Here is a 20,136-nt window from a genome sequence, read left to right on the forward strand (position 1 = left end):
AGCTGTTATGCACAACTGCATGCAGTTTCTTGCCTAGTGAGTTCTTACTCATCCTTCCAGACTCATGTCAAGAGTTGTCATGAAGATGTCCCTCAGGCTTGGGAAAAATGGTTTCATCTTTGCCACCACTGTTTTCTTACAGCACTCATTCAGACATTTCAAATATTTGAGCACCTGCTGTGGGCAGAAGAGAACAGAGAGGGATGAGATAAAAGATGGGAGATTTTAGGTAGAATGACCTCTTTGAGATGACATTGAACAGGGTGTTGAATGAACTGATGAAGTGAGCCACGTGGCTCTGTGGGCAAAGAACATTTCAGACATGGTGTACAGTAAGTGCAAAGGCCCTGAGCCAGGGATATGTTTTGGCATAGAAGGAATAGCAAGGAGACATGACTGGTAGAAGAAAAGCAAACCACTGGGAGAGTGGTTGAAGACAGGCTTGATATTGAGGTGGAGTGAGGGCAGATTATTTAAGGCCTTATGAGTCATGGTGAGAATTTTGTTTTTTATTCTGAATGAGATGGGAAGAGAAATATTGTATAAAAGTATATGGGATTGAGTTCCCCTGCTTGCTTTTATAGTGGAGAGAAAATTAATCTTTTAGAATATGGGGACATGACATTTCCTAATTAAAAATCTTGTTACTTTTGCAGCCAAAACCTGAAGTTCAACAATGGGTAAAGCTGCTGTTTTGCCTTTTGTAGGTAGGAGATATATTTAAATAAAATGAAATGATGATTCTTGGAAAATTCAATTTCTTCTTATCAAATCTCTGAAAATGAAAAAGGCTTACAATTTGTGCAACTCCTTGGAAAATAGTCTTCTAGCCTGTAGTAGTTTTTGATTATGTATTAACCCATATTGCAAATCAAACTATTGAAATGGCACATTGGATTTTTTGGATCACTTTGTGTCTGAATACATGAACTATATTTGTAATTTATTTTTTAAAAATTCATAGTAAAATTTTGACAGAGGTAACAAAAATAATACAAAAGTATACAATTGTTTTCAGTATGGAAAGGACTTTTTAAGACAGATGATATCTTTATTATTTTATGGAATGAATTAACACGCAATTTGCATAACTCTTGTAACTTAATGAGAATTCTAAAAGTAATAAAGGTACAAAGGCTGTAATAAATATTGACTTTTAAGTGATTTTAAGAAATAAAATAGATATTTGAAAATCATGGACATGCTTAGAACTAAAACCACGGTCTACGTTAGAAATAGCATAAAAACCAGGGATGTGGGAAGTTTCAATAGTGCTGTAGTTTACACAATCAAAGGTGCTAAAGTTGTGACATTCTCTTTATAGTATGTGGTCCATTTCACCATCTAGTTTCTATATGCATTTCAGAAGTGCAATGCACTGTGGTACAGAATGTAATTTATCTCTGAAGAACTACATTAACTCCTGTGGATGTTACATGACTAACATCTAAGCTTACCACACAAATTGATCAAAATGGTTTCAGCTACATAAAACTGTACCGAAGCGATTTGAAGTGTATTAGAATCCAATGGCAGCACAGATTTTAATCCACACTCATATTTCTGCTATCGAAAATCCTATATGTGGTGTAAGAAGGTGATGAAGTTGGTTTCCCTGTGTGTATGCTTAGAAGCAGTCACACCAGAGGAACAGAAAGAGGATGAACCAGAATGAAAGTCTCTCAGAAAATATTTTAAGGAAATGTCTTTCTCAAATCCTTATTATATATTATGTCTATGTTATTCAGTTTTGTATACTTGATATTTTGTCAAAAATGAAGTGTTTCTTTTCTGCTAAAGTCACGTGCCTACTCCACACATCTCCATGTTTCCCAGAATTTCATTTGAGTTCTCAGAGATACTAAATATAGAACTAGGTAAAAAGAAAGTAGATGAAACAACAGTAGATGAATAAACCATTCATCTGCAAGTTTAGACAAAGCCCACATAATCCAACAAATGCCGTTTCACTGACAATTCTTTTCCTGCATTCTTTGACTTATATATTTTCTCAGAATGACAAAATAATTTAATATTATGCAAATAAGAATGATTTGTGTAATGTTACTAATATGGTTTGGATGTTTGTTCTCTCCAAGTGTTGACATGTGATTCTCATTTTTGGAGGTGGGGCCTGATGCGAGGTGATTGGATCACTGGGACAGATTCCTCATGAATGGTTTAGCACCATCTCCTTGGTGACCAATGAATTTTCACTCAGTTCATGTGAGATCTGGTTGTTTAAAAGAGTCTGAGACCTCCCTCTTCTCTCTCTTGCTTCTGCTGTTGCCATGTGACATGCTGGCTTCCCATGTTGGCCTTCTGCTATGACTGTAAGCTTCCTGAGGCGCTCACCTGAAGCTGAACAGATGTTGATGCCCTGTTTCTTATACAGCCTACAGAACCATGAGCCAATTAAGCCTCTTATATACTACCCAGCCTTCGGTATTTCCTTATAGTGACACAAGAATGGATGAACACAGTTACATAGCCAAAGTATTTATATAAATAACTTTTGAATAGGGTAATAAATTTGGCTGGAGAGGAGAACTGACAGAGCAAACAAATTTTGTGCTCAGTATATTCTGAAGTGGCCCAACTACCTGGTCAAGCTGCATTCAGGAATCCCAGAAGTCCCAGACCCTTACTTTACTAGCTGTCAAAATATCCTCAGGTAAATCAGGCTGCCTAAATGCTCTTGTTGTCATGTGTTCTAATCCTAGTGTATCTCATCCTGGGTGTTCTGACCATGAAGTGCCTGGGAGAATTTCAGAAAGAACTTGGAAACAGAAATTACCTTGTTGGTGGGGTGATGGTGGTAGATAGGATTTGACTGGTAATTATTCTCCCGGAGGACATATTTTTCCTATGTCTATTCAGTCTGCAGTTTCCATATTGCAGCAAGAAATACTGAGGCAAAAGATCTAGAAAAAAATGCACAAACAAGTGTTCTGACAAAGAGAAAGTAAAAGTTAAAATCTGTGGAACTCAATAATGGGAAATTATTTGAAAAGGAGATTACAGTAGTCTTGTAAGAGAACAAATAAGATGTAGCTATAGAATTTATCAAAGGCCGAATAAGAAAGGAAGAAATACAGAAAAGGAAATAGAGAAGATAGATGAACAAATGTTTCATTTATCTTTCCATTATGTAAAGCTCACTTAGTCACTTCCCACAATTCATTAATATGAAGTCATTTTCTAACAAGAATACTTGCTTTTGATACTAGAGGACCTAACATGAGAAGTGTTCAGACTTTCCCATTCTGCATTTTCTGAACATTGACAGTTCCTCTCACATGACTTGGCCCTTTAGCAATGTTCTTGTAACCACATTTCTCCTGCTAATCAACCCGGCAGGCCTTGGAGGTTATTAACACTGGCCTACTTTCGAAGTCCTGAGTCGAAGCCCCAGGGTATCCAGTTGTGAAAGGAAACACAGACAGGAGAAATGGCACCGTTTCTGTCTTTTTACAGGGAAGAAATCATTCCTGTTAATTAAATGAAGAGTTTGAGAGGTGTTTGGAGAATTGTTTGTCGCTCTCCTGCTGAAACAGTTTCCTTTTTCTTGTCTTTGGAAGTGAAGGCTCCAGTTCAAGCTTTTCCTTTGTGAATTAGAGTTTGAACTCTTTTTCTTAGGACAAGTTTAATCTTTGCAATCAAACCACTAATTATAAATAAAAACCATAGATTTCAAATGCAGATTTAAACAATCTGCCCTCTACTCTTAGTTTTAGCTTTAGGGAAGTGATTTGAGAATCAAAGTGGTGAAATACATCATAGACAGCAGCCCAACTTTTAACTGATTTTAAGCTGCCATTTGTCTGATCTCTCTCTGTTTAGTATCTGTTAGGAACACTGGGACTTGAAAATGCCATCTGAAGGCAACTAGGACTCCAGACTTTGAGCTTGAACTTCTTTAGGCTGTGTGTTGCTGTGAAGTTGATGGCTTGTTTAAAATGCATTGTCATTTTGTACATTAAGGAACTTGGAACAGCAGATGTGGGATATTGAAAAAAGTCTCTTTGCTAAAAAATGAGAAAGAGCTTGAAGTTTGGAGCCAAAGCTGGATTCACATGTCTGCCTTATCTGTTTATAATTGTGTGACCCTAAGGGTTACTTATTTTTTCAACCCTTATTATATAGATGAGAGCTTTGTACACTGTTTGTGTCACCTGAGACATTGCCAGCACCTGATAGGCAACCGATAGATGGTAGCTACTTTGTTATTTAGGTGTTGGTTAACAAAATATTGGTTGTGTCACCCTGACTCTTTGATTAGAGTCTGAATTCATCTAATGTTTGTACGTAGCTCCATTCTTGATTCAGGTACTTAAGGATTCAGGCATTTGGAAGAGATGGTTTTACTTTTTCTTCAAATTATTTGCATACAAGTTTTCATAGGGAAGGCATTACATTGCATTTTGAGCACCTATTACCTCCAATATTATCTCATTTTCCTCCCTTATATCCACTTTTTATAGTGAGAACTGCATTTTGTTGCACTTTAATGTTCTCTGTACTATTGCAGCTATTATAAGAAAGGCTACTGATTTTTCTTCATCTTCCACCCTAAAACTCAAGGCAAACATATATAACCTTTCCCCACTGCTATTTCATACAGTAGACTGATAACTTTCTCCTTTGTAGTCTCTTTCTAATGAAGTTCGCCTTTACATCTAGAAACCCTAAATTAAACTCACTCTTCCCTGGCCATTGTCACCTGCGTTGGTGTAAATGGTAATTGTATAAGGTCACTTAAGAGTACTTCTTTCAGCTGCTTTATAACTTGGATTCCTCAGAGACTTTTAAAGGGCCAAGTTTCCTTTAGTCTGAAGATTTAAAATTAGAACAAAAAATTCAAACAGAATTGTACTGAAGATCCTTCACGCTAAAGTCATTTGTTGTTGCAATCATGCTTCTCCTAAATATTAAACATGTAAATAATGTTGCTTGCTTTTGTAATGCTGTAAGAAACAAAATACAATTAACAAGAAAACTGATTTTAGTTCAGTAGGAGATGACAAGTTATAGCACTGGTCAAACACAGCTCACTGTCTGTTTCTATATGACTTTATATTTAAGAATGGCTTTTCCATTTTTAAATGGTTGGAAAACATTAATAGTACAGTAATATGTCATGATACATGAAAATTATATGAAACTCAAATTGCAGTGTCGTAAGTAATATTTTATTGGAACTTAGCTACTCTGACTTGTTTTCATATTGTCTGTGGTTGCTCTTGTGCTACAATAGCAAAGATGAATAGTCGTGACAGGGATCTTATGGTCTGGAAACCCTAAAATATTTACTCTCTGGTCCTTTACAGAAGGAGTTTATTCACCCCAGATTTAAAATCTTCCTTGTAGGGAATGTTGTTTACCTACTTTATGATTTATATAATATTACACTCTCCTAACTGGCTAAGCTTCTTCCACGTTATTAAAAATTTGCCTAAGATCACAATGTTAGTGGCAGGGTTTGGGTTTCGCTTATCGTCTCACCAAGACTGACATTTTAAATTTAATTTAATAAAAATATTCAAAGAATGTTCATATTGGAAGAAAAATCTATATTTTGAAAATATACAGTAATTTTTCTATTTATTTAATAAAGATTTGTTCATATCCAGGAGATTTTCCAAATAACCTATGAGTAATTTATTGGATTTTTTAATAATATAATCGATTAGGGAATAAACAGATTCATGAAATGGCTAGTGATTAAATATAGGGTAAGTCCAAGATTGAGCTACAGATTTTGTACACAGATCTATATTAATTTAGCAAAGGGGGAGTGTCATGAAAAGCAGTTAACTTGGGAAAGAGTTCAAGAGAAGCATTCATTCTTCTAAATTCTGTGATGTGTGATTTAAAATTTATTATAAAGATTCAACATGACATATCAAACATAAAATAAAACTGTTAGATAAACTAGAATAAGTCAGTTTTATATTTTAATTGTCTTCTGCATTGATTTCTGAATCAGTGGTATTCAGTAAGTGGTAGTTATTACTCTATGATATTTTTCAGTGGAAAATTGATGGATTGAAATTCTCTAGATATAAAAAGAATATCTGAAAAGTAAATGACTGATTTTATAATCAAATATATAAATAAGAGGTAAACGTTGATCATTTTATAATCAAGTATTTGTTGTCTTCTTTTGGCTTAAACTTAATTTGATGTGGTATAAAAAGATACTATGATTTAGCAACACTTCCAAGAATTTTTTATCAAGACAATTTCAAAAATACACAAAAATAGAGAGAAGAGCATAACAAATCCTCTATATAGCCATCACCCAGCTCCAATAATTTTTTTTTTAGGGTCAACCTTGTTTCATCTTTAAAAGCTCTCATTCAACCCTGGATTATTAAATACCTATGAATAGTGCCTGCTCATATCTCTAAAAGTTAACTACTTAAAAAAAATAGTAACACTACCATACCTAAAAATAATTTTGTTAGGATCCAAATAAAAGATGCATTTTAAATTCCTTGCTGTATTTCTTAAATCTGTATTTTCCCTGTCCCTCTTTTCTTCTTTCATGCAATTTATTTGTTGAAGGAAACCAGGACAGAGTTTCTCATATTGTGAATCTTGCTGATTGCACTACACTGATGTCATTTAACTTGCCCCTGCGACTGCTATATTTACTGTAAAGGATATTTGGAATTAGAGGGTTGCTCAAATTCAGGTTCAATTTTAGGGCAGGAATACTTTACAGGTGGTTTCATCAAAGACACATGAAAATTCTGTGTGTCTCTCTTTTTGTGACTTAAGGGCCCTGGGGATCATTGATTAGATCTATTATTTTATTATGGTGACATTATAGTTCTATAATTCCTTCTTCCTCTATGAGTTAGAAAAACTTTGGTAAGGAGAAGCTTTCCTTCATATGTTACCTCAGGTATAGTTTATACAGGAAAAACATAATGTGATTTTTTAACCTAATGTATTAGTCCGTTCTCACGCTGCTGTGAAGAAATACCCGAGACTGGGTAATTTATCATGAAAAGACGTTTAATTGACTCATAGTTCTGCATGGCTGGGGAGGCCTTAGGAAACACACTCATGGTGGAAGACACTTCTTCACAGGGCAGCAGGAGAGAGAATGAGAGGAGAGTGAAGGGGGGAAAAACCCCTTATGAAACCATCAAATCTCGTGAGAACTCACTTACTATCACAAGAACAGCATGGGGAAAACCACCCCCATGATTCAATTATCTCTACTTGGTCCCACCCTTGACAAATGGGGATTATTACAATTCAAGGTGAAATTTGGGTGGGGACACAGAGCCAAACCATATCACCCAACATTCTCTTAAAGTGCTGTATACATTTTTTTCCTTGTGCATCATCGTGACCTCACTGATTTAAACATATTTGAAGTTTAAGTCAGTTGCAGCTATTATTTTTATTGTTTCTGAAAACGTTCCTTTTTTTTTTGCCAGTGGGAATTTAGCTATGAAATTTAGAACATATTTTTTGAAAGTTCGCTTAATATATGTCATGAGAGTTTCCATGTGATTTTATTTAAAATGTAATTTAAGTAGTTTTAATGTATTATCCTTATACATGCAATAAACTTTACTGTGCATATTATTTGACTAAGAATTAAAACTAAATTTGAGTTTTGTGCTACAGATGCCATTATTGTGACTCTTCTAAGGGACAGCCTTGGAAGTCCTGTGATCAGCCCACCTTGGATGAGGTTCTCTGCTTGTCTCTTCCCCTCTCATCATGTTCTTCTTATTTGAAGTGGTTTGAACATGTTTTTGTGACCAAAAGGGCCTAAGACACACATGAGAAGACTTGGTTTCTGTTCTGACTCTGGCATTAACTACATTACAATTTGTTGAATTGGTCTAGATCAGCATTTTCCCCAATGATATCCCTCAAAACACTAACTCTGTAGGATCCTCTTTAAAAGGGTTTCTTGCTCAAATAAATTTCAGACATATGTCCAGTAATTTTGGAGTATCACTAGGCCTATTAGCATAAAAGGCTATCAGAATTTTACATGAAACAAATGAATTTAACTTGGTATCAACTGTGTAGTTTCCTTAATCTATCCTGCCACAAAATCATTACCAGTACTATGCTGTGTCTCTAGAGTTCCAAGAAATACTTGGAAAATGCTGGGTTAGCTAATGTCTAGGTCTCTAGTTCTAACTCTGAAAGTTTTACTGCAATGACAAAATGCGTCAGAAAATCAGAGTTCTTTCTTTTTTTTCATGTGAAAGCTGCTTTCCCTCTTGTGTCTTCCTCTGCTTAATAATTGATACTGACTTTATCTCATCTTAATGGGAAATTTTTTTTCTGGCTCTCGAACTTCAGATTGGATGTGAATTTTTGTTGTAATAATTTCTAATGAGGACGAGAGAAAATTAGGGCTGGCTTTGTCAAGGCAGATGAAAGTAGATTTGTGGGAAGATAAGTGCAACTTTGGGGTATTAGATAATTAATTTAGAAGAATGAGATTTTGAAGTCATCCAAAATAGAGATTAAAATTTAAACCAGGGGAGTCATAATGGAAATAGAAAATGGAAGAATGAAGTTACTCCTTATAAACTGGGAGGATTTTTACTCTTCATAACAAACATTTAGCATCACTGGGGCTTTTGGTTTATGGACCTTTTGGTTTATGGCCACTAACTGGGTCACCCTCAGTAAATCATATACCTCTGTGGGCCACAGCTCCTTTATGTGCAAAATGAGAGTGTTTCACGAAATGATTCCCATGGTCCCTTTCTGTTCTAAGTCAGTGATCCCTATGAAATGTGCTTAAAAGCCTTCTGTGTTTTGTATACTATTGGTCTGTGGAGAAACACTGTCAAAAAGCCTTTCCTTCTTAAGTTTATTTATACTCCCAAGAATCAATCTGGCTTAAAATATGAGGCTGGAATTTTCCTGAAGATATTGGTAATGTTCTCAGTGGAAATAACATAGTGTTGGGAAAGGAATTAGTGACAAGGAACTTAGAATTAAAGGGAAGATATAGTAAAACTCTAGAAATTGTTTTTTCTTTCCAGTACAGAAATGCACAAATAAATTTGAGGTGATTATTAGCATCAGAGTAATACAGAAAACATTCTGAATGTAATTAATTTTGATTATTTCAATAGATTATTGAAAGCAGAAAACAGAAATAGGCAACAGTAGTGAAAGAACGTAGACTCTGGGACAAGTAGAGCATTTGAGGTAGCTCTCTACACGGTGGAAAAGACCTTATGGGCAGGCTGGGACATCATTTCAGATTTTTATTTTCAATTCCCAGCATGTTCTTTTGCTAATCTTTTTCTTTTTAATTACATTCTCATTTTATCCAAGCCAACAGCTTCAGAATTACTGTGCTTTTTGTTTCATGCAGTCGGTTTGCAAATAGAGCATGTCTGGGTTCCTCTGTGGCAAAGAGAATTTTTTTAAAAAGTTAACTTTGATTCTGTGACAAAATGTCTGTAAACACAGCAAAACTTAGTCATGGTCCCACACAGAGTGGCTTTATTAAGCGATCTGATCCCGACTTCTCCCAAAGTAAAGCTTTTAAACTCCTTAAACATATTTACTAGCCTTAAGCAATCAATGGCAAATGACCTTAATGTTTACTTCTAGTGCACATCTTCAGGATACAAGAGTAGTCCAAGCATTCAACGGTTAAATAGAGCAAACAATTTTTTACTTATCACCTTGGGCCTGAAAACTATTGCATACAGCAGTCATAAGCAGTGTCCACTTTTAATATGGTATTTGCAACTCAAATGTTTTCTTCTTCAATTTTAATCTGCAATTGCAAATTCCATATTCCCTTTTGTTTGTCATATCCTTGGGGCTTTGCTCTGCCAAATCATTGGCTCACCACTTTTATTTATTTAAAACTAAAATGAAGTCATGGCATTTTTTTTCCTGTTGTGCATTATAATTTATAGAACTCAGTTCACTTGGGTCACTACAGGTTATAAATGAAAATGAAAACAATTTTCTGTTAAGAAATATTTCTGAAACAAAATGCAAATAACATATTGAAACAAACTATGGCTATTTTAAAAGAGCGGTACAGTATAATTATAGGGATTGTATAATAAATTTCCTTTTTAAAAACATAGTCTTTCTGTCTGTCTCTCTGAGGGTATTCTTCTGCATTTAAATTAAAATACTTTCTCTTAGTAGCCTTTTTTCTATTTCTGCTTTTCCCAGTCATTTGGCTTCACAGGACTGTGGTGGGAGTAGGGTTCTTAGAGATATTCCTGAGGGTTTGCAAATTCATCTGTACACTAAGAATTGTTGCTAAATAATCTATACATTCATAGGCCATTATTTTAAAATATGACGTTTTGATTTATAATATTTAAAATTTATTTAAAACGACGCCAGGTGCAGTGGCTCACACATGTAATCCCAGTACTTTGGGAGGCCAAGGCGGGTGGGTCACCAGAGATCAGGAGTTTGAGACCAGCGTGGCCAACATGTCTCTACTAAAAATACAAAAATTAGCTGGGCGTGGTGGCGGTTGCCTGTAATCCCAGGTACTCGGGAGGCTGAGGCAGGAGAATTGCTTGAATCTGGGAGGCGGAGGTTTCAGTGAGCCGAGATCATGCCTCTGCACTCCAGCCTGGGCAACAGAGCGAGATTCTGTCTAAATAAATAAATAAATAAATATAAATTTATTTAAAACAAATGAAATCATGGCATTTTTTTCCTGTTGTACATTTTAACAGTCTGTCAAATACCACCTGTATCAAATGAATATTCTACATGGAAATCTAACAAGGAGTTTCTCATGTTTGTAGTGAGCCACTTCTCTATGTAATTTGTTGATTAGTAGTTAGATTTAAATTGGTCATTAAAAGAATCACCATGAATTGATAGTGTGATTCTTTTAGAGAAGAGTCTCTTCATCATGAGTTCGTGAACTTCTGGAAGTTACTTGCTAAATTTTATGCGTAAAAACATATATGTTTATTTTTTTTCTGAAGAGTAACTCGAGAGCAGTGTTCATCCAGGTTTTAAAAGTGTCTGTGACCATAACAAGATTGGGAACTACTGTATGAAGAAACTATATGAGCCTGAAAATAGTGAGTAGACTGAATTTTCTTGGAATGATTTATATTTTTAAAAAATGTATGAAAATTCTCAAGTCTGCAAATAGGAAAAGCTTTTGTATGTTATTTTGCAGTAGAGTGCAGCATATTCCAACAATAAATTGAATACACTCTTGTAATTGCCTATAAATAAGGAAAAACTCAAACTCTTCATTCTTTCAGGGAACTATTACCAATACTAACCTGTGTTTTTATAATTAAGTCACTTTGATTCTGTCCTCTGTATTTGTAAGGAGCTATCATTTACTGGAAGGAATATTCAGACCAGAGATTGAGAGATTGGTTTTAATTTCTTTTCTGTTGCCTGCTCTTTTATCATTGGGATAAAAAATTGTGACTTATATTCTAAAAAATGGTAAATTAATTAAAATAATTTTTTAGTTGTCTGATTTTAAACAATCATGATATCCAGGCAACTCACTGATAAAAATGTTTCATTTTAAGCTAGTCACACTGGTATCAAGTAGTTACACATTTATCTTTCCTTCAATATTTGTACCTATGGAACAAATTTAAGTATACATTCCCATTTGCTTACTGGAAATGCTAAGAAAAGTATATGTTATCTGTAAACACAGAAAACTCGGAAAATTGAAATATGCTTTGTATTTCCTAGAAAATTCAGACTTTCAGTCATCAGAAAATACATAGCGCACAGATCACACATTTAATGCTTTTTCCGCTTTCTTCCCCATACTTCATTCCAGTATAAGACCTTGAATTCCACATCTATACCTCTGATCCCAGATAAGCTGGTAATGGAATTTGGGCAAAGGTGGATTGTTCTTTAGTAGCCATATAGTGGTGTTCATAATTAAATATGTACGGACACAACATTTCTTTTTCAAGATTGTGCTATGGCCAGCCAACGAATAAGAGACCTTAGGCTTTCAAATATCACAAAATTCCTCAACAATATTCTGTATTTGAAAACTCATATATTTCTTACTGACACCGGGTAATGTTATTTCAGCAATGACTTTTGACTAACGAGCTAAGATATTTTATATTTTTAAATAATTTATTAAGATCAAATTTACCGGCCGGGTGCGGTGGCTCAAGCCTGTAATCCCAGCACTTTGGGAGGCCGAGACGGGTGGATCACGAGGTCAGGAGATCGAGACCATCCTGGCTAACATGGTGAAACCCATCTCTACTAAAAAAATACAAAAAAACTAGCTGGGAGAGGTGGCAGGCGCCTGTAGTCCCAGCTACTCGGGAGGCTGAGGCAGGAGAATGGTGTAAACCCGGGAGGCGGAGCTTGCAGTGAGCCGAGATGGCGCCACTGCACTCCAGCCTGGGCGACAGAGCAAGACTCCGTCTCAAAAAAAAAAAAAAAAAGATCAAATTTACCTACATTGAAATGTGTACATCTTAAATGTAAAATTAAATGAGTTTTGACAAATGAACACACACAGGTAAACAACATCTCAATCCAAATATAGAACATTTCCATCTCTAGCTAAAGTTTTCTGTATACACCACGTCCACAGGCAACCACTATTCTGATTTTTATCACTATAGACTAGTTTGGATTGTACATGAACTTTCTGTAAATAAAATATAATATGTACTGTTTTGTATCTGGCTTCTTTCATATGAACTATTTAAAAAATCTGTCCTATTGTTTTCTCTAGTTTGTCTTTTTGTCCCTATTTTGGTACCACTATATATATATGTGTGTATATATATGTGTGTGTGTGTGTGTGTGTGTGTGTGTGTGTGTGTGTGTATATGCCTGTCCTGCTAATGGACACTTGGGCTGTTTTGGCTACTAAAGATAAAGCCACTACATTTTTTTTTTTTTTTTAGACGGACTCTCACTCCTGTCACCCAGGCAGGAGTGCAGTGGTGTGTGATCATGGCTCATTGCAGCCTTGACCTCCTGGGCTCAAGTGATCCTTCCACCTCAATTTTTATTTTTTGTAGAGACAAGGTCTTACTATGTTGCTCAGGCTGGTCTTGAACTCCTAGGCTCAAGTGATCCTTCCTCCTTGGCCTCCCAAAGTGCTGGGATTACAGGCATGAGCCACCGTGCCTGATATATAAACATTTTATAAAAATCTTTGTGTGGACATTTGTTTTCATACTTCTTGAGTAAATACCCAGGAGCAAATATGCTCACTTATAGGGTATTTGTGATGGTTAATAAAGGTGTCAACTTTATTGGATTGAAGGATGCTTAGACAGCTGATAAAATATCTTTTTCTGGGTGTGTCTGGGTGTTGCCAGAGGAGATTGACAGTTGAGTCAGTGGACTGAGAGAGGAAGACCCACCCTCCGTGTGGGTGGGCACCATCCAATCTGCTGCCAACACAGCCAGAACATGGTAGGCGGAAGAAGGTGGGATAGGCTGGCTTGCTGAGCCTTCTGACTTTCACCTTACTCCCCTGCTGGATGCTTCCATCCATCCCTCCTGCCCTCGGATATCAGACTCCAGCCTCTTTGGCCTTTGGATTCTTGGACTTACACTAGTGGTTTGCCAGGGGCTTTTGGGCCTTTGGCCACAGACTGAAGGCTGCATTGTCGCTTCCCTACCTTTGAAGATTTTGGATTTGGACTGAGTCACTATTGGCTTTCTTCCTCAGCTTGCAGAGGGCCTGTCATGGGACTTCACCTTGTGATCAAGTAAGCCAATTCTCCCTAACAGACTCCCTTTCACATATACATAAATCCTATTAGTTCTGTCCCTCTGGAGAACCCTAATACAGTAGGCATATGTTTAACTTTTATTAGAAATTGCCAAGCAGTTTTCCAAAATATGAGTACCATTTTATAATTCCACCAGCAATGTTACAGGAGTTTCAGTGGCTCCATATCCTTACCAACATTTGGTGTTTTCAGCCTTTTAAAATTTAGCTATACTAGTGGGTGTGAAACAGTATTATCATTGTGGCTTTAATTTGCATTTTCCTGATGATTAAAGATGCTGAACACTTCTAAATACGTGTTTTATGTATTTTTTATTATAGCATGTTCCCAATTTTAAAAATTAGACTGTCTTTTATTAATTGGTATGATATATGTTTTCTGGATGTGTGTGTGCGCGTGTATGTTTGTGGCTTGACTTTTCATTTTTTTCTTTTTTTAGAAGCATGGACATTTTTACTTTTGATAAGATCTAATTTATTTTATCTTATGATTAGTGATATTTATGTACTCTCTAAGAATCATTACCTCCTCAAAGATTGTGAACATATTCTTCCATGATATCTTATAGATTTACAGTTTTAGCTTTTACCATTAGGTCTATTATCTGTCTTGAATTAATTTTTATTATAAATTGAAGTAATTTGCATTTTGGTCACTTGTCCCACCACCATTTGTTGAAAATATTCTCCTTTCCCCACTGTCTCTAAATGTGATATATTTCTGGAACTCTATTCTACTTCATTGATCTATTTTTCCATCCTTATGCCAATGCTATGCTATTTTGATTACTGTAATATTGTAAGTTTTGAAATCAGGTTGTGTTAGTGCTGTAACCTTGTTTTTCTTTTAAAAATCATATTTGGCTACCTAAAGTTATTTGGGATTTCTTAAATATTTTAGATTTATCTTGTAAATTTGTATAAACTTGCTGAGTTTTGATCAGAATGGTGTTGAATCTATACAGAATTTGGGGAGAAGTGACATTGTTTCAATGTCGATTCTACTTATTCCTAAACATGGTATGTTTATGTAGGTCTTCGTTAATATCTGTTAAAATATTTGTAATTTTTTATTGTATATTTTAAAATTTTACTTTCAATTAGTCATTCTAGTATATGCAAGCACAGCTTTTTTTCTACATTGACTTCATATTCTGCGACCTTGCTAAATTTAATTATTTCTAGTATTTTTTGGTTGATTTTATAGATAACATCTATATGATAAATTTATATACTTTTAAATTTCTGTGAATAAAGACTTAATATTTCCATTCCAGTCTTTATGCCTTTTATGCTTTTTTGGTCTTTATCACACTGACTGGATTCCTGAACTTGAGGGACAAAGGATAGTATCCAGTATTTCACCAATAAATATAGTGTAAGTTACAGGTTTTCACAGATGCCCTTTATCTGAATGAGGAGCTTCTCTTCCATTCTTAATTTGTGAATTTTTATCATGAATGATCCTTGTATTTTGCCAGATGCTTTTCCCTCTTTATTCTGTCAATGTAATGAAGTGTATTATTTTCTAATTTAAATTCTAGTTGGTTATGACATGTTCTTTTAAAAATATATTTCTGCATTTGATGGATATTTTTAAATTTTGCATCATATATTCATGAGGGGTATTGGTGGGGTAGGAAATCTGATTAAGAGTTTTGTTACAAAGGGAAATTTTAAAATGGGTCAATAACTCAACAATAAGTGTAAGGTGTAGTCAGTAAGATTTTTTTTTTTTAAGTGTGGGAGAAATTACAAGTGATCTTAAATAGATGTTTTTCTTTTATTTATATTTATTATTTGCTAGGTTCACTTTTTCCCAAGTCTTTAAGGTGGATTACCAAAAAGAAAAAAAAAAAAAAAAAAAAAAAGGAAAATAAAAATGGAGGCAATTAGTAACTTTATCTTTTTATAAGGCCTTAAAACTTATCCCTTCCTAGGAAATAGAATGGGCATCATTCTGTATTTTGGAAGAGAAACAGGTGTGGTTTCTATGTGGCTGTCCAGGTAGACAGAAGAACTCACAATGTTATGTGGATGCTAGTTTTACAACTCTGTGACATACACACCACAGAGCCTGATCCTCCATTTGTAAATTATTTTGTTACTAACATTAGAACTAGTGTATAACTTTGATGTTTATTTTGCCTGGCTGCTCCCAAAATCTGATTTTTAAGTTACTTTTCTTGTTGCAGTTAAAATAGCATAATGATGATGCTGGTCAAATTATTTTATTTATGAAATGAGTTCTGAAATGTTATCTGTCTTTACAAGTAGAAACACACTGGCATTTTCCTACTCTTATTTTCACAATTTATTCTCAAGGTTATGCTTATCAATTTTACTTTTACATTTTATAATCTTCATTGGCCCAAAATAACAATTTTTAAAAAAATTAAGTGTAGAAAGGTTTTGCTTCAGAGTAAATGAGCCATTTTGGCTGGTCAGCTGTTATTAACATTTGTAATCCATATTTGCTTTTTAATTTTCCTGATAGCTGAAAGGAGTTAATGAAACAATTTCCTTATGAATCAGATACCTTCTTATCAGAAAAGTAAAACTATTTTTACCCTCAATTTTCTTGGACTTTAGTCAAAAAAAGATTCACTCAGTCTCTCCACCATATATAAATTACCAAAAGTAAAGAACCATATTATTCTACTTTCTTAGATTATGAATGCCTTAAAAGAAGGCTCTTTTTTATCCTCACCACCTAGAGTAATGTTTGATATGTTGGGAGGTACTCAATGTACATTTAAACGATCAAATTTTGGGCCTTAAAATTTCTAAACAATAAGCCAGTCCTTTTCTAGAAAACTCATTTTCCAAGGTGCTTTTGATTATTGCCCCATTTTAAAATTTGCTTATTACTTGGTAGATCTACTCTTATAAAACCTATATAGGGTTTAGACCCTATATTGTTTTATCTTCAAATTAAATTTGAAGAACTATTTTAAGAGATTTCTAATTTATAATTTCTTTAAAGGATTATAAAATATTTTGAAGAATTATAAAATGGATTATTTAATATGCTGTAACTTCTCTTAAAATATTACTTCTGCTTCTTTTAATTTCTTCTATTTTGTATTCTGTTCCAAATATGCTCTCCTCTTAATTTTGACACTTTTTTCTATGGTAGTAGCTCTTGAGAGCATCCAGATCTTTGTGGCATTTCTAATTGTGACTTCTCAGCTCTTTTGAAATTAGAGATAGTTGACTTCAGAAGCCAAAATATTGCCTAAGTCCATTTCATGCCCACACTCCCTTTTACTATATATCCACATTCCTTTCCATGTATTTAGAGTTAGTTTCTTTTGAATGTTCTTCCTTTCCCTAAGGACTGATAAACTCCACACTTTGGCTATTTTTTGGAGGCATAAAACAATACTGCTTCCTCTATTTTCTAGGATTTACTTGTTCATTCACTTGTGACAGACTGCCATGGTTACTACTTGAGGAAACCGTCATTACAGCAACTGTTACTGCTTGAGACCATCATTTACCAGACTGAACCAAGGGACAAATGCAGAAATGAAAACTTAAGACAAAAGAAACTGTTTTAAAGGAAGGGTCCAGGGGAAGAAGAGAGCTCCCTGATTCTAGTGAGCAAAGGCAGCCCCCCTTGAGCTTCCACAGCCCTTCGTATTTATTGGGTAGAAAGAGCAGGGAGGAGGAAGTAACGATTGGTCAGCGGCTCGATTGATCACAGGTTCATATTATTACTAACAAGATTCAGATGTGCCTAATCACAAGCAACAGTGCGCTTGGGTCGTGACTGCCCTCAGCATTCCTTCTGGGTGGCAGATGCAGTTTGTCAGTTTGCCAACATCCTGCTTTCATGAGAAACAGTTTGCTGTTTGCTCATATAGCCTCCAGTGGTATACTGAGTTGATCATGACCCTCATTCTCTCGACCTCCAATATCTTCCCTTTTTGTTATTGAATTAATTGAGAAAGGTAATTGCAAATGTGCAGCCTTCAATTGCCGGTTGGTGATTTGTTCTGTCTTTGTATTCAGCTCGTATTGGGGGAACCAGGCCCATGGTTGGGATCCATGGGTCCCTCCAGTCTCTCGTTCCATGGTCATACACACCTTGAGGGCACCCACACTGTTTGTTCATTTCCTGCAAAAACACAAGCATACCCTCATCCCCATATTAGTAAATCTACCAAAACAGAAGCAAAGGTTTTTGTGGCTGTAGCCAGGAGGCATGCCGTTGTGGAAGTGTTTGTTCTATAAGCTGCAACTCACCCTCTGCCTCTTTGGTTAATTGCCGTGGGGTAAAACTTTCCATTGATAATGAGAAGCAGGTTCTTTCTGATTAACAGAAAGCACAGAGAAAACAAATAGAAGCCTATCCCTCTTGTGCAACAGCATAGTAAAACAACAATCCTTAAGCCTTAAATTTGTACTGTACAGGTGGGTCTATTAGATGCTATGGGTTGTGATAGATAAATCTCTCTCGTAGTTGTACTTCCAAATCCCTGACCTCCTCGCTTCTTACACAGAGAAGGGTTCAATTTACAGGGAATAAACAACAGTTGAGCCAAATCCCCGACCTCCTCACTTCTCCTTATGTGGAGAAGGGTGTAATTTACAGGGAATAAGCAACAGTTGTGCAATATATGCTCCTGGTTTTAAACCTAAAATCTTATTACATTATCACCACCTGAATTCTTCACAATCCGAATCAACTCCTGGGACTACAGTAATGCCCTGTAAGTTAAGATGACTTTTACCTAAAATTACTCCCATATATCCAGTTTTTCTACACTTATAACATTTAGCATTTCTGCAACCACAAGATGATACAAGCCAATTTTCATACTGCCTCTCCTGTTCACCACCCTGGATAGGTGGTGTAGGTGGGGCAAAAAATTCTCTCAAACCCTGAAATAACAAAAGATGGTATGTACCAAACTCCAAACAAAAAAGAGAAAAGAGAAGATGGCCGAATAGGAACAGCTCCAGTCTCCAACTCCCAGCGCAAGCGACACAGAAGACCGGTGATTTCTGCATTTTCAACTGAGGTACTGGGTTCATCTCACTGGGGAGTGCCGGACGATCGGTGCTGGTCAGCTGCTGCAGCCCGACCAGCGAGAGCTGAAGCAGGGCGAGGCATTGCCTCACCTGGGAAGCGCAAGGGGGAAGGGAATCCCTTTTCCTAGCCAGGGGAACTGAGACACACAACACCTGGAAAATCGGGTAACTCCCACCCCAATACTGCGCTTTAAGCAAACAGGCACACCAGGAGATCATATCCCACACCTGGCCGGGAGGGTCCCACACCCACGGAGCCTCCCTCATTGCTAGCACAGCAGTCTGTGATCTACCGGCAAGGCAGCAGCCAGGCTGGGGGAGGGGCGCCCGCCATTGCTGAGGCTTAAGTAGGTAAACAAAGCTGCTGGGAAGCTCGAACTGGGTGGAGCTCACAGCAGCTCAAGGAAACCTGCCTGTCTCTGTAGACTCCACTTCTGGGGACAGGGCAATAACAAACGCAGCCGAAACCTCTGCAGACGCAAACGACTCTGTCTGACAGCTTTGAAGAGAGCAGTGGATCTCCCAACACGGAGGTTGAGATCTGAGAAGGGACAGACTCCCTGCTCAAGTGGGTCCCTGACCCCTGAGTAGCCTAACTGGGAGACATCCCCCACTAGGGGCAGTCTGACACCCCACACCTCACAGGGTGGAGTACACCCCTGAGAGGAAGCTTCCAAAGCAAGAATCAGACAGGTACACTCGCTGTTCAGAAATATTCTATCTTCTGCAGCCTCTGCTGCTGATACCCAGGCAAACAGGGTCTGGAGTGGACCTCAAGCAATCTCCAACAGACCTACAGCTGAGGGTCCTGACTGTTAGAAGGAAAACTATCAAACAGGAAGGACACCTACACCAAAACCCCATCAGTACATCACCATTATCAAGACCAGAGGCAGATAAAACCACAAAGATGGGGAAAAAGCAGGGCAGAAAAGCTGGAAATTCAAAAAATAAGAGCGCATCTCCCCCGGCAAAGGAGCGCAGCTCATCGCCAGCAACGGATCAAAGCTGGACGGAGAATGACTTTGACGAGATGAGAGAAGAAGGCTTCAGTCCATCAAATTTCTCAGAGCTAAAGGAGGAATTATGTACCCAGCGCAAAGAAACTAAAAATCTTGAAAAAAAAGTGGAAGAATTGATGGCTAGAGTAATTAATGCAGAGAAGGTCCTAAACGAAATGAAAGAGATGAAAACCATGACACGAGAAATACGTGACAAATGCACAAGCTTCAGTAACCGACTCGATCAACTGGAAGAAAGAGTATCTGCGATTGAGGATCAAATGAATGAAATGAAGCGAGAAGAGAAACCAAAAGAAAAAAGAAGAAAAAGAAATGAAC

Source organism: Macaca fascicularis, chromosome 7 (genome assembly GCF_037993035.2).
Source record: "Macaca fascicularis isolate 582-1 chromosome 7, T2T-MFA8v1.1".
NCBI lineage: Eukaryota > Metazoa > Chordata > Mammalia > Primates > Cercopithecidae > Macaca > Macaca fascicularis.